The sequence below is a fragment of the Cibotium barometz genome, chromosome 24 (assembly GCF_041138505.1).
Source record: "Cibotium barometz isolate CiBa-2024 chromosome 24, ASM4113850v1, whole genome shotgun sequence".
NCBI classification, from domain to species: Eukaryota; Viridiplantae; Streptophyta; class Polypodiopsida; order Cyatheales; family Cibotiaceae; genus Cibotium; species Cibotium barometz.
Window position 1 is genome coordinate 37,648,889 of NC_141069.1, and position 14,794 is coordinate 37,663,682.

Genomic DNA, 14,794 nt, shown 5'->3' on the forward strand with positions numbered 1-14,794 from the left:
AACAATATGGGTAAAGTCCAGGCTGACTTAGTCATGATGCTATAGAGCATCTCCACACGGTTAGATGCACTGACAGCCGCCTCGGCTAGTAGTCCCCGACTCCTCGTGGTAGCCGAGCTCCTACGGCACGGGTGAGCGTAGCCTCGCCAGTGGTTACAGGAGTACATGCCGATGCACCTGCGGGGCCGTCCGTAGAGACAGCTTCGTCGTTATTGAAAGACTTGAAGCCGCCTAGTTTTGGTGGCGAGGAGAAGGAGAGAAACCAGGACTCAGTCAACATGTTTCTAGTGAAGTGGTCAGATTTGCACGCGCTGCGACAACAGCCTAGCCGGATACAGCCCATAGAGGCTAGCCTCTCATTAACCGGCAAAGCGTACAAGTGGTGGATGAGTTTGACAACTCGTCCTGCCACTTGGACGGAGTTTGAAACGATGTTTCGAAAAGAGTTTGTGTCTGTTAATGAGGCGGAGAGAAGCTGGGAGTTATGGGACAAGTGCTCGATAGAGAACAAATCCCTGACTCAATACATCTCAGACTATAGGGAGATAGTACTAGGGGATCGATGCATTCCAGACATTGCGAGGCTTTAAAAGAGGCCTCAAAGATGATTACCTTGAGTATGTAGAGCCCTTACAGCCTAAAGACTTAGTAGAGGCAATTAAGTATGCATAGATATTTGATGACATCAAGCGCCATAGTGTGCGTGGTGGTTCTAGCAGGGCCGAGGGTAGTGAGAATAGGAGGTCAGGGGTTCCGCAGTGATAAGCAGGGGGATAGGATGGACCAGGAAGGACAGGGTGGTCATTGGCTAAAAAATAGCGACCATCCAGGAAGAAAAGAGACAGCGAAATCCAAAAGAAAGAGCAGTATATTAAAGCGCGAAAGGAAAATCACTGCTTTAATTGCAATGATGTAGGGCACATGAAGGCTGAGTGTCCAAAGCCTAAAGCCAGCACAAGTGGCAACAAGCCCAAAAGAGATGGTAAATCCTTTAGGCAGTTGCATACAGTGCAGAGACTCCCTCTCAGTTTTGTAGAGTTCAGAGAGGTGTCAGTGTGTCATTGTGATGAACATCACGCTTGTTCAGTGACACCAGCGATGTGGCAGCCTACTGTACCACATGACATGGTGCGCATGTATGGCACCATAGGTGGCCGTAGAGTCACAGTTTTTATCGATGATGGTGCTAGCCACAACTTCTTGAACTACTCGTTAGTCAAGAAGTTGGGGTTGACTGAGACCCAGAGCGATCATGAGTATACTGTTGGCCTAGCCAACGGGTATGACAAAATGGTATGGAATACCGTAATATTGGGGATTCCATTATCTATGCAGGACTATGAGGCTCTGCTTGACTTTCAGGTCATGCACTTAGCCAGAGCAGACGTATATCTAGGTAGGGAGTGGCTGTATGGCTTGGGCCCTAGTCTAGCTCGGAATTACCTACATAATACGCTACGTTTTGAGCATGGAGGTAGAGTCATTACCCTACAAGGCGACCGTACTGTCCTCGCCACACCACTTATTTCCTCCATGGAGCTGTGCACAGCGGTCCGCAAAGACCAGATAGCAGAGGTATATGCTTGTTACCCTCTTTTAAATTCTGTTTCCGTAGATGAAACTGTAAATGATGTTTGCAAGGAAAACAAAATAGCCTTGGACGAGACCCATTGTTTGAAAACCCTGTTTGGCATGCATGTGATTCAAACAAGAAAAAATCCAAGGTGAAAGAGACATTAAAGAAAAAGTATGTAGATACTTTAATGAATTTATTAGAGGAATTGCAGGATGTTTTTCCTAATGATTTGCCAGATGGCTTACCACCATCTAGAGAAGTAGACCATGGCATCGAAGTTATGCCAGGATCAAAACCTATAAGCAAACCTGCATATAGATTAAGCCACTCCAAGGCACAGGAGGTGGAAAAACAATTGACGGAATATTTGAACAAAGGCTTCATTCGGCCTAGTTCAAGTCCGTGGGCATCACCTATTCTTCTAGTAAAGAAGAAAGACGGATCTATGCGGATGTGCATAGACTATAGGGCTCTTAGGTAAAGCCCATAGTGGTGTTATGATAATCTAACAAATAGCTTGCCACATGTGGGCAAACTTGGCCTATGTAAGGTTGAAAATAGGTGATAATACTTGAGAAATACCCCCTTGAACCCTCTGAGGAGATAGGTATGGTACCCCCTCGCTCAAAGAACAATAAAAATTATAAAAACTATGAAAAATTTAAATGAAAAAAACTTTACGAAATGCACAAATGAAACCAACTACCCAATATCTCCCAGAGTGTGTTGACCGATGGAAGCTCAAAGCGGATGGAAGCTCAAAGCGGATGGCATGGTGCATTGCCATTTATGGAACCTCAAAGCTGATGGTGCTTCAGACTTTTCTAAAATCACCTCGAGCTTGCTCGTACCCCCGTAGGCACACACAAGGGGTAAGAGCGTGAAAAATGACACCAAATGGATGCTTGCTGTTGGATGCTTGCTGTTTGCCCCTATGCACACACGGAAACCTCTAGCTATGACGATGTTAACCCATTCCTAGGGTTAACAAGAGCTACTACCATTATCTTATATCAAAGAGTCAAGGTAGATACACTAAAAGGTCATACATTCAAGATATAAAGCAATGGTGTCCAAATCTACAACTTGGACGGGCGCCCGTAATGGTCCTATGGAATACTTACGGCAATTTTCGCTTCAAGAGTGTGTGGTAGTAAGTTAGAATGAAGTCCCAAGTGATATAATTCATGGATATATTATGAGATGAGTCATTGTAATAGCATTAGGCCTCTTATGAGCCTAAAGTGCCCTGTCAGCCAATTTAAGTGAGTGTGAACACTTATGGCCATGTATATTAGTGAAAATCTCTCATAATACAAAAACTCCCATTGTGAAATAGAGTCTTGATCTTACTAATCCTCTTGCTAATCTCTCTCTCTAATGCATGCTAGTTAGTGTGTGTGAGTGACGTGAGGTGAGAGGAGGGACGAGTACACGTAGTGCAACACGGCAGTGTGACAACGGTCGCGCGGGAGACGGTGGAATTGTTTCTCAAGGAGTTGTAGAGATTGGGGCCCTCAAGGGTTACGAGCCCGGCCATTAGAAAGATCCTCATGACAGTTGCGGTTTACCAGGTGATCTCTTGTTGGATGTGTAGCAAGGGAGGTTTGGGTGAGCCATAACATTTTTGGCGCCGCTGGGGAATCATTCCTTGGCTTTTTCCATTGTTTTTCTCTAATCTACGCATTAACCATTACCCATTGCCCATTGTCTTGATTAGTGGTTTCCCATGAAAAATATTTGGTTTTGATGGAGCTTTGTGTGTGATTTGGTGTAAAATAACTCTGTTTTGTTTTATAAAGAATGATTTTTTGTTTAATTTTTAAGTTAAATCATTGTTTTGGTTGTTGTTAATTTGGTTTTTAATGTTCCTAGGGCTTACACATGGAGTGTATTAGGCTTTTTTTGCTTCCATTGAATCCAAAAATTGTAATAGAATGCAGTTTTTGGAGATTTTTAGCTCTTTTTAATTAGAGTTAAACATAGAGCTGAAATCATTAATTTTTGTTTGATTTGTATACATTAGAGTGTTAGCAAGTATTAGGAGTAGTTTAATCATTTTTTTTTCAAAAACTCTTGAAATTGACTAATCTTCCTTAATTGATTGGTTTTTGTCATTAAGGGTGATTAATCTAGTTCAAGAGGTAAAAAAAATTAGAAAATGTGTTTTTTGGGGTCAAAATTGATCATGTAAGAGGTCGACATTAGTGTTTTTGAGTGTTTTGAGAGCATCTAGATGCATCAAAACACCTAATTACATCAATTTCTTCATTAATTAGATGAATTTTTCTCTCTTTTGCTTAATTTTGCATAAAGAGAAGAGACTAAAATTAAGAGTTTAATTAATATCTAATTATATATTAATTTACACATTAGTTGATACACATTAGTTAATTTTGCATAAAGAGAAGAGACTAAAATTAAGAGTTTAATTAATATCTAATTATATATTAATTTACACATTAGTTGATGCACATAGCTTAGCAATTTTATGCTCTATCCAATGATGTGCTCAATGGTGTGAATTAATGAGTGATTAGTGGTTAATTAGAGTCCTTGAATTAGTCTAAAAGAGAAAGATTAGTGAAAGGATTAATCTTTGAGAATATTGAATTTTTATGAAAATACTCTTCTTCCATTTAATCTAACATAAATATCTAAAGATATTCTTTCTACCACTTTAATTTATCAACTCTAATTCTCTAGGTGGAATTTTGGTGAAAATTCCCCTTTTGTCACCAAAAAGTGATTGAAATCTTTCTCTACTTAAATACCATAAAAATTCTTCTTTTAACTAAATACAAATATCCATTTTTTTGAACAAGCTTAAAATTCCTCTTTTTCTCATTTAATGATTGGATTCCAATTGTCATGGGAATTCCTCTTTTATCATAAAATAAATTTATCTAAAATTCTTTTTTTAATTAAATAAAAATATCCATTAATTCAAATATGCCAAGAATTCCACTTCTACCATTTAAATGATTGAATTCCAAATGTCATGGGAATTCCTCTTTTATCATTTAAATTTTCTCATGCATAAAAATAAATTTATCTAAAATTTCTCTTTAAATTTAAATAAAAATATCCATTAATTCAATTATGCCAATAATTCCACTTTTTTCATTTAAATGATTGAATTCCAAATGTCATGGGAATTCCTCTTTGATCATTTAAGTTTTCTCATGGATAAAATACATTTATCTGAAATTTCTCCTGAAATAAAAATATTCATTATTTTAATATATCAAATTTTTTCTTTTTACATTTAATTACATGGATCTCTATTATCATGGAAATTTCTCTTTTTGCATAAAAATAGAAATACCAAATTTTATATTTTCTTTAATTAATTATTTATGCATAAATACCAAAAATTAGTTTTCCATGAATGTGATGAAAATCATTCTTTTAGCGGATGACTAATCCTAGAATACGGTAGGAAGTCCTCTTTTCACATTATGCATAAAAATGAGTTATGTATTAATTTTTATAATTTTTACCATAGCTTCGCTGATATTACTGATAATTTTTAATATTTGTAGAAAGAATAAAACTTTGTAATACAATTATGATAGAATAACTATCTTTAGACTTAAATCCAATTTATGGAATTAAATCATAAGTTTACCATAATTTTATTCGCATAAATGCATAAAAAAGCCATTTTCTTAACTTCTAGCTTAACTAGCATAGAGTTTGATTTTTGAATTGAGAATTTATCAATGAGAAGCATCCATTTGAATAAAGAATTAGTCATAGGAATGACTATTCTTTTGGGAGAGAGAGATATACATAAAAAGCATCCTAAAATTAAGCATAAATATTAACTTTTTTTGTGATTAATCATTAGAATTCTTATAGAAAGCTTGATTTGCATTGAAAACAATTAATTTGAAACTTCTCAAGCTTGAGAGGGGTTGAGAAGTGAAATCTTTTGAGAATATTAATGAAAACCATGAAATTACTTCTTACCTCTAGATTTGGCTTGCTTCTTTATCTCAGAAGGAAGCCCCCAACCAATCAATTAGTTTAGTATGTTGAGAAGAAAGCTCCAAGGATAGAGAGAAGCTCCAATCTCTCCAGAAGTAGAGGATTTTTAAGGGATAATAGAAAATATGAGTATGTTAATGTAATACTGGCATTAGTATAGTTCACATATGAGAATACAAAAGAATGAGGGTCTATTTATAGGTGAGGGTCTATTTATAGGTGAGGGAGGCCACTAACTGAGTCCAACTAGGTTCTAGAATTTTCCAACTTCAGTTTGGCTGAATTTAGACAAGATTTGGACCAGTTTAGCTCCCATTTTGATCCAGTTTTGGCTGAATTTTGACAAGATTTGGACCAGTTTTGGCTGAATTTAGACAAGATTTGGACCAGTTTAGCTCCCATTTTGATCCAGTTTGATCCAGGAGAGAGGAGAGATAAAAATATCTTAATATTTTTGAGTTAAAAACCCTCCCGCACATGTGAAGGAGGATCCTACCTCAAAGGTCCCCCTCTCCTTACCAAGGTGTCAAAAATTCATCATTCCTCCAAAATATCTCATTTTTTAGTAATATCTCTTAATTTTTAACTAATAAACCTTGTACTCAGTCAACTCTTCATCTTATGTGAGCATTTACTCTTTTTTGGGTATTTTCTTTTATTCATTAGATTTATCTCATCCCAACACTTGGATTAATCCTATTGGCCCATAGGAACCTTAATTGGACCATAATCCAGAAATTTCTGAAAATCTTGACCCTTCGGCTAAGGTCTTAAATTATTTTTAATTGATTCCTAATGCGCCTTGGAGAATTTATTTTGAACTTCTATTTCAGGGAAATATGTTTTTGATATTTGTAGAATTAAAATATCTCAATATTGAATTACCTCTCTCTAGAAATTTTTATCTCTCTAGGCAAAAACAAGGAAAAATAATATTTTTTGCATTTAGAAACAGGGAATGATTACAGGAGATTGAAGTAAAGCTTATTCATTATTCAGGCTGAGGAGGAATCTTACATGCCTTTTTGGAAAAATGCCCATATCTCCCTAATTTAAAATTTAAAAAATATTCCCCCCAAACAAAGAAATTTGAATTTTCCTCTAGACTCTTAAAAAAATGAAAAATTTCGTGAACCACCTAGTTCACGACTCGTGTTGTAAAGGAAGGTTCGTCAGCCAAAAAAATTATAATCTGACGTTTCATGCATTAAGGTCTCACACCTTAAGCGTTTCACACTCAATAAATAAAATAAAATAAAATCTGTGAACCACCCAGTTCATGCCGTGAATCGTACCTGTTTCACAATGTGAAATAGCCGCGATAAATTAAAAAACAAATCTAACGTAACGCCTTAGTGTCTCATGCCCAAATGGTTTTTTTTTTAATTTTTTGCCTGAAGTCCATTTCACATCGTGAAACCCTGCTGGTTCACGTCATGGAGGGTCCATCAGCAAACAAAAAAAAAGTATGGAAAACAACCCTATTTGAAGGCTCATATCTCCTAGATCGTGTATCCGATGAACGTGCTCTTGTGCTCAAAGCTGACATCGAGCTCTTCGAAATTGTTCTTGAGCATCCAAGGGCAAAATCCATGATTTTGGTTTTCAACCAGTAGCCTCAAAATTTGACCCAAAAATCGAGGCAAAAAACAGCCCTTCAAGCACTAAAAGTCACCCAAAACAGCCCAAAAACGATTGCAAATCATTTCGGGCTACTTTTTGAGTGCCTAAATGACAAAATCACAAAAAAATCAAAGAGACAAAGTTATAGTACTCTAAAAATACTACAACTCTCTCATATAGGGTTTTTTCGAATTCCTTTTGGAACACATTCAAAAACGGGCTGCAAAACAGGGAAAATCTTTTTGGAAAAAAATTTCATCTTGAGACTGATCGAAAATAGGTTTTGAGACCTTCTCTTCCATCTGGGATGCTACTAGCATTGCACTTTTTTTGAAAAAATATCTCTGTCATTCACGTGCGTGTAGTGCCTAAGCTAATTAGGGCAAATGAACACTCGTTTGACCCAATGAAGGGTACGCTAGGCCTCCTGAGGCTATAACCTAAAAAGCAAAAAAAAAACACCTGTGCTTGCTCATTAAGGAGTTATTGACAACGCCAAGATATGGTAATGATAGAGGGATTACGTGGGCTCACATCCAGACTGAACCCAATGGCTGACATCTTTGAGCCATTGAGATGTATGCCCCAAATGCATCTCCCAATACCATTTGCCATGCCTACAACAAGCGTGCCATTGAGTTTTACACTCCCTGTCACATCAATCCCTCCAAGATTTGGCCCCTTGCCTAGCACTATCATAAGTCCTAAGTCTTTAGACATGCTAGGTACCAACCCTTTACAACCCTAGATACCCACACCTTGGACATATTGACTAATCTAGGAAGGGGGGTTGCCCAAGGCCTAAGTGAGTTTTTACCCATATCAGAACTCACACGCAGCCTTAGTGATGCATACAAAAACAAGGCCGTACAGATTTCCAAAATCATGGGTAAATACGATGGAACGATTGATCCTGTTCAATTCATACAAATGTTTGAACAAAGATGTGAAGCCTTTGGAAATCCAAACTGCCCCACCAAGGTACATGTGTTTAACCTTTGCTTAGTGGGAAAGGTTAGTCGATGGTTTATCACATTGATGTCGACAATCAAGACGAACTTCAAGACCTTGAAAACAACCTTTATCTATGACTTTTCAAGATAAGGTGATCAGTGGAGTGCAGCAAAAGAACTATTCAATTCAGCGTAAACAAAACAAAACCATTCGAGATTTTATCCTTCGGATAAAAATCTCAGACTCACAATGTGAGCCATGGGAGAAACTAAATGATACTCAATTAAAGAGATGTTTCATGATGGGCTTAAAGAATAACAACTTACACAACTTGATCATTGTATCCAATCTGAAAACATTCGATCAATGTTGCAAAGAAGCAATACGTTTAGATAACAACATGATGGAGGATGATCATGATATGAGATGTTCCTCATTTAAACCAAGTTAAGCAATGGCTAAAGAAAAATTGATTTCAGAATTGTCATTCCCTGAATTCTATGCAGCCTTGCTTAAACGCTTTGAACCAGAATCTCCAAGAGAGGATGAGTCCCCTCAAAACCAAACATCCTTAATGCCTCTCAGAGTGACTGGCGAAATGGCTTGTGTTCATTGCCATTGCTACGTCCATCCCAGCCCCCATTGTGCATACAATGCGTCTATTTTTCTGTACTGCATATATTGCAAACCTTTGGTCATGACACACCACAATGTCCCAATGCACCTACAATTACCTCAAAAACTCAATCTCCCGTGCCCCAACCAAACACAGTTCAAAGGGTTGAAACTGCTCAAGAAGCAGTTTAGCAAACACTTCAGTGTTTCTATTGTCTGGACTGCACAAAGTGGTAGAATGCATAGTTTGGTATACTTCCATGCCCACATTCATCACTGACACTTTGCAACTCATATGTGAATGATGTGGTATCGATCACATATTCCAAGATTTTGCAAGGCGAGTTGCTTCAATGCAACCTGTCTCACAAAATACAACCCTTAACATCTTGAGTGTGCAAAATGAGTAATTATCCATGGTACCCTTGAAAATGCTTACACACTTACAGGCTAAGGCATGAGAAATAGTAAAAAATAATGCAAAAGAAAACACTTCGAAATGGGTAGAAGAGCATGTTTTAAAGAAGAAACCAAAAGAGGAAACAAAACCTTCTAAGCCCAATAAAAATAAGAGACAACAAACTATCAAAACCGGCTACCACTTAAACCACAAAACCCACGGGTAAGACAAAGAACATAAAAGCAAGAAAGAAAAATCGTTCTCATCACATGGGCAATCATAATGAGACCCTGACGATCCAAGGAAAGTCAGAAGATGATACAAGTCCTAGTACGTCATTTAGTGAGGATGAAACAAGTTTTGATTCGTCACTTAGTGCACCTTTTCAGACCAATCAAGAGACTAGAACCCGCCCAACTACCCCGACTTGAAAATCATGATCACATGACATATTGGGAACACAAAAAGCAAGCTTTAGGAGAGCATTCTTAGCATTGTTGAGTGTCAGATAGGATCATCGGTTGTGATTGAATCTCATAATGCCAAAACTATAAAAGCAAACAAAATCCAAAAACTGGAGGAGTATCGCTTCCCCTTTTAAGAGGAAGACGTACTCTCTACAGAAGAGTCATTAGAGGTAGGCTGCCGAATGATGCGGTTGAAAAAGCACGTGAGGAATTTGATGAATCCCTAATGAAATTAAAGCAGTCTCTGAGATCCTCATTTGGAGGAGTGCTCTTCTCTCATGGTGATGCTAGCATAGCTTTAGCACTTGCAGCTGTAAAGGCCAAACACATGAGTTGTACCAAGACATCAAGAGCTACATAGAACAGGACTGTAAAGATTCACAAGTATCCAAACATACCTTAATCAAAGTTGTAAGAGGACTGAGTGTGCCATTGTACACATTGGGTACTCTTGAAAAAGCTGAAAGCCAAGAAGAGGATGAAAGTGAATGGGAATATGAGACCGAAACGGGATCTGAAGCTGAAACAAAAACTAAAACATCCATGGTTCCACTTGAAGATTCTATCATGGTATGGTTAGATTTCCCTATGGGCAATGATATTAAGTGCAAATGCGCATTGATTAGCCCTCGAGCTAGTCATAATGTCATGACAATAGACACTTGGGTGTCATTGGGACAAACTCAAATCATCCCTAAAGACAACGGTCTTGCAAGAGGTGCCAATAGACAAAACATTGAAGTTCCAGGTTACTTTAGCTATGCTACACAAACTATCAGTGTAAATGTGGAATTTAAATTCCATGTTACCTCAGATCCCCTTAAGTATGATGTCATCCTTGGTGGAACTTGGATACGTGACTCGTTGTATTCAATTGATGAATCCATATAAACAGCCACCTTGAACACTCCTATAGGCATTGTGCAATTGCTATTATGGGAGGAAGAGACCTTGGAGGAGTTGGAACTTCCAACATATCTTATTGAGAATATCCCAATAATTATGGTTGGATTAGAACTTTCCACTAAACTCACCATAATTCAAGCACAACTTTATCCACAATAACAGCGAGAGAAAAATCTCATGACCCTCGAGTTATGGGATTTGTTAGGTCAACCAACACTCATGGCTCATCTTGAAAGAATTCCATTTACACAAGACTTGAACATGCCATGTTTGGGGTACTTTGAACATACAATGTATATTGACACTAAGCCCCTTACTTGCAAGTTTTTTGTGGTTGAGTATGTGTTGGAAGAAGATTTGATCTTGGGGCATACATGGACTATTGTTGCCCAAGCACCACTGTGCTTTGCTAGAGCGATAGGGTCATCATGATGGTCAAGGACATAAAGTTGACAATAACATACTACCAGGAAGAGGATCCAGTCCTAATGGATTTCTATGATGCTAAACGTAAAAAGTTACAAGTCTCTTTCTCGGAAGCCCCTCTCCATAAAGACCTCTCATTTGCATCACTGACAATGCATCTACCCCTTCCACTCCATCCTCACCAATGGAGTTCAATGCCAAAACCTCGCAATCAACAACTATTCCTAAAAAAGTTTCCCAAGTGCAACCGTTTACCTCAAAACAGGGACTCAAAGGAAAATCCCCGAAGCCAACAACTCTTCATTGACAAACCTCACCAAAGGATACGACTGCATGCTTAAAAGCCTCATCATTGAGATAACCACTACACAAGAGACTCCAGACTCATCGCATCAACAATGCCCATGAGTCTCAAAACCACAACCTTAATGCCAACCAATGTGAAGGAGGGCCCAAAACCTTCCACTTCATCCAAAAAGAAAACCCCACCAAGATAACCAAAATCAAGGTATCTTAATGGTATCAAAATGTTTGTGGAAAAGCAACTACTTGTAGCTCAAGGATACTATGAAGATGTCAATCCAATTTGGGTCCCTCGATCATCAAAGTCTCTTCCTCACCGCAACACTCAGAGGCCAAAGAGGAATAAAAGTACACCACAATATTGTCCTTAAAAGCCTATGTGAGTTCCTCAAAGAACTCCATCAACTCAACAAGTGTGGGCACCAAAAAGGTTACTGAAAACTCAAGGGTACTACCAAGGTAATACCAAAGCTTGGATTCCCAAGCACATTAAGAAGTCACCCAAGCCTACACAAAGAAAGAAACCTAAGTACCAAAGGCATTAGACACCAATTCATAATGTTTAGCAACGATGGGTGCTTGTGAACGTCCTTCAAGAATAAGGGTAATATGATGGTAACCCCATCATATGGTTGCCAAGATCGAGCAAAGGAAGGAAAGCTTCAGAAACACCTTCAACCCCAACAACTTCACCTAAAGTTTGACAAGAATGGGCGCAAAACCAAGCAAGCCACTCAACCCCTCTCGTGCATATAACACACGCAAGAGCTTACTTGTTCAGTCAACTCCAACAGTGGTAACCAACCAAAAGCTGTACCTATCGCCTCGATAACAATTGAGACACAAATTCAAGAATCAACTCTCATGTCTGAGCAGAGATTTATGAGTGCATCAAAGCAAACTAACAACGCTCTTGTCACCCCTCTGGATGAGAAGCATGAGTGCAGAAGCTACGTGGTAGACATAAGAACCTATTCTCTCAAAAAGGAGAGTAGACACAAGAACCTATTGCTCGCAAGGTGGTAACCAAAAAAAAGGAAAAAAAAGGAAGTCACAGTATTGCCTACCTCAAAATGGTAAAATATCACAAGAAACTCTCTTTACTAGCTAATACATTTTTGTTTAGCTTATGGCTTACTATTATTTTTTTTGGCTAGGTTAATGTAACAGCTGCTCCATGAGTACATATCCATACTCATGCACTGGAGAACATTTGCACCAAAACCTTATCATTGACAACCTTCCAGGTACATCTCTGGATAGGGGGGCCATGGTGGGCGAAAGCTTGGTCAATGGTACAACCCATTGCCTAGAATTTTCTTTCAAATTGAAAACCTCTCCAAACTAAGATAAGACTTATCAACACAATGATATCTAATCCTTCGTGAATATATCTATCTAAGCCTTGTAAGTTGACGTAATTCTTTCAAGCCTCGCCAACAACAAACGGCTACTTCAACAAGAGCAGCTTAATAAGTGACTCAATTCTTGTACTTTATATATCTCTTCTTCATAAGAGCACTTAAATATATATAAAAGCACAAAAAGAACATGGAAAGAAGCATGCAGGAACATGTCCTCCCCTCAACAACATTTGACAAGAATCCTGCCACAAAAAAGGACTTCATCAAATGCCAATTTATTCAAATGATGAATGCCACTTCAATTAATCAGATGAGGAACTGAGAATCACAATCTCGTTCTGATGATTTTGTCTACCGGATCCTTTCTTTTCTTCTCCCCCATCATTAACATCTCTTAGTTTCCCAACTAACACAAATCCCAAAAAACAAAGTGAGCAAAAAATATTAAAAAAATAAAAAAAGCTCACAAAAAGAAAAAAAATACAATCATTCGCAAACCCCACCACCCCCACCTAATAGGAATTCTCGCTAATCTCTAACCTTTTCATTTACTAACTAGCCTTTCTTATTCCTTCTAGAGAAACAATGACCATTGAATGGCACTCAACATCAAAAGCCATCAACAAAGCTTGCCAAATTGCCCCACATAAAGGTCTTCAATGCGATCACGAGGACGCGATCGGCATCAAGAAGGAGGGAATGTTAACCCATTCCTAGGGTTAACAAGAGCTACTACCATTATCTTATATCAAGGAGTCAAGGTAGATACACCAAAAGGTCATACATTCAACATATGAAGCAATGGTGTCCAAATCTATAACTTGGACGGGCGCCCGTAATGGTCCTATGGAATACTTATGGCAATTTACTTCAAGAGTGTATGGTAGTAAGTTAGGATGAAGTCCCAAGTGATTTACTTCATGGATATATTATGAGATGAGTCATTGTGATAGCATAAGGTCTCTTATGAGGCTAAAGTTTCCGGCCGGCCATAGTTTAAGTGAGTGTGAACACTTATGGCCATGTATATAAGTGAAAATCTCTCATAATACAAAAAACACTCCCATTGTGCAATAGAGTCTTGCTTTTGCTAATCCTCTTGCTAATTTCTCTCTCCAATGCATGCTAGTGAGAGTGTGTGAGTGAGGTGAGGTGAGAGGAGGGACGAGTACACGTAGTGCAATGCGACGGTGTGACAACACTCACGAGAGACATGGTGGAATTACTTCTCAAGGAGTTATAGACCTTGGGGACCTCACGGGTTACGAGCTCGACCATTGAAAATATCATCACGACAGTTGCACGTAATCTCTTGTTGGATGTGTAGCAAGGGAGGTTTGGGTGAGCTATAACAGACGAAGTGGCGAGTGTCGACGTGGGTATAGAAAACTTTGTGTCTAGCCTATGTGTGTGTAAAAATCAATACTTCCATCTTCTTGTGTGTGTATCACCACACACATGCAACTATAGAGGTGATAAGGAGAGAGAGAGAGAGCTCATTGTGGGCTCTCACAACAATTTGTGGCTTTCTTAGCTAGTTTTGGTATTCATTGAGCTGGACCAAGTTCGACTTGGTGCATTATTTTGTGACTGGATTTGGTGCATTGTGGATGTAGCTTGTGTGTGTGTGTGTGTGTGTGTGTGTGTGTGTGTGTGTGTGAGAGAGAGAGAGAGAGAGAGAGAGAGAGAGAGATTGATTGGTTGTCCCATCAGGTTGCAACATTGCACGAGAATCAATATGTGAGATATAAGCTTATGGCTTGAATGGATGCCCTACTGGATTCTAATTGTTAGGCACATACGTTCTTTGCTCGTTTGCAACAAAAGCATGCACATGAGAATATTGTCAGGACGTAAGATAGGCAAGGAGTATTAATTATTGATCTTGTTTGTGTTCTAGATGTGTGTATGGACTTTTATTGCCATTTGTTGGGTTTGTAGGAGCAACTTTGGCTCATATGCTACTTTAGCACTTTCCTCCCTTGATGGTGACTTGGCCTATATTTGAGGCCTAGAGGTCATCTCTAAGAGTAAGGTTACAAAATTTAGCTATTTCTTCTACCTTGGCTACATCATTGGTACTAGAGGGTAGTTAAGAAATTCTAAGAGTAAGCACTTTTTGTAGGAAGTAGGATTTTTTCTTTACAATAAATTTTTGTTTAAGAAA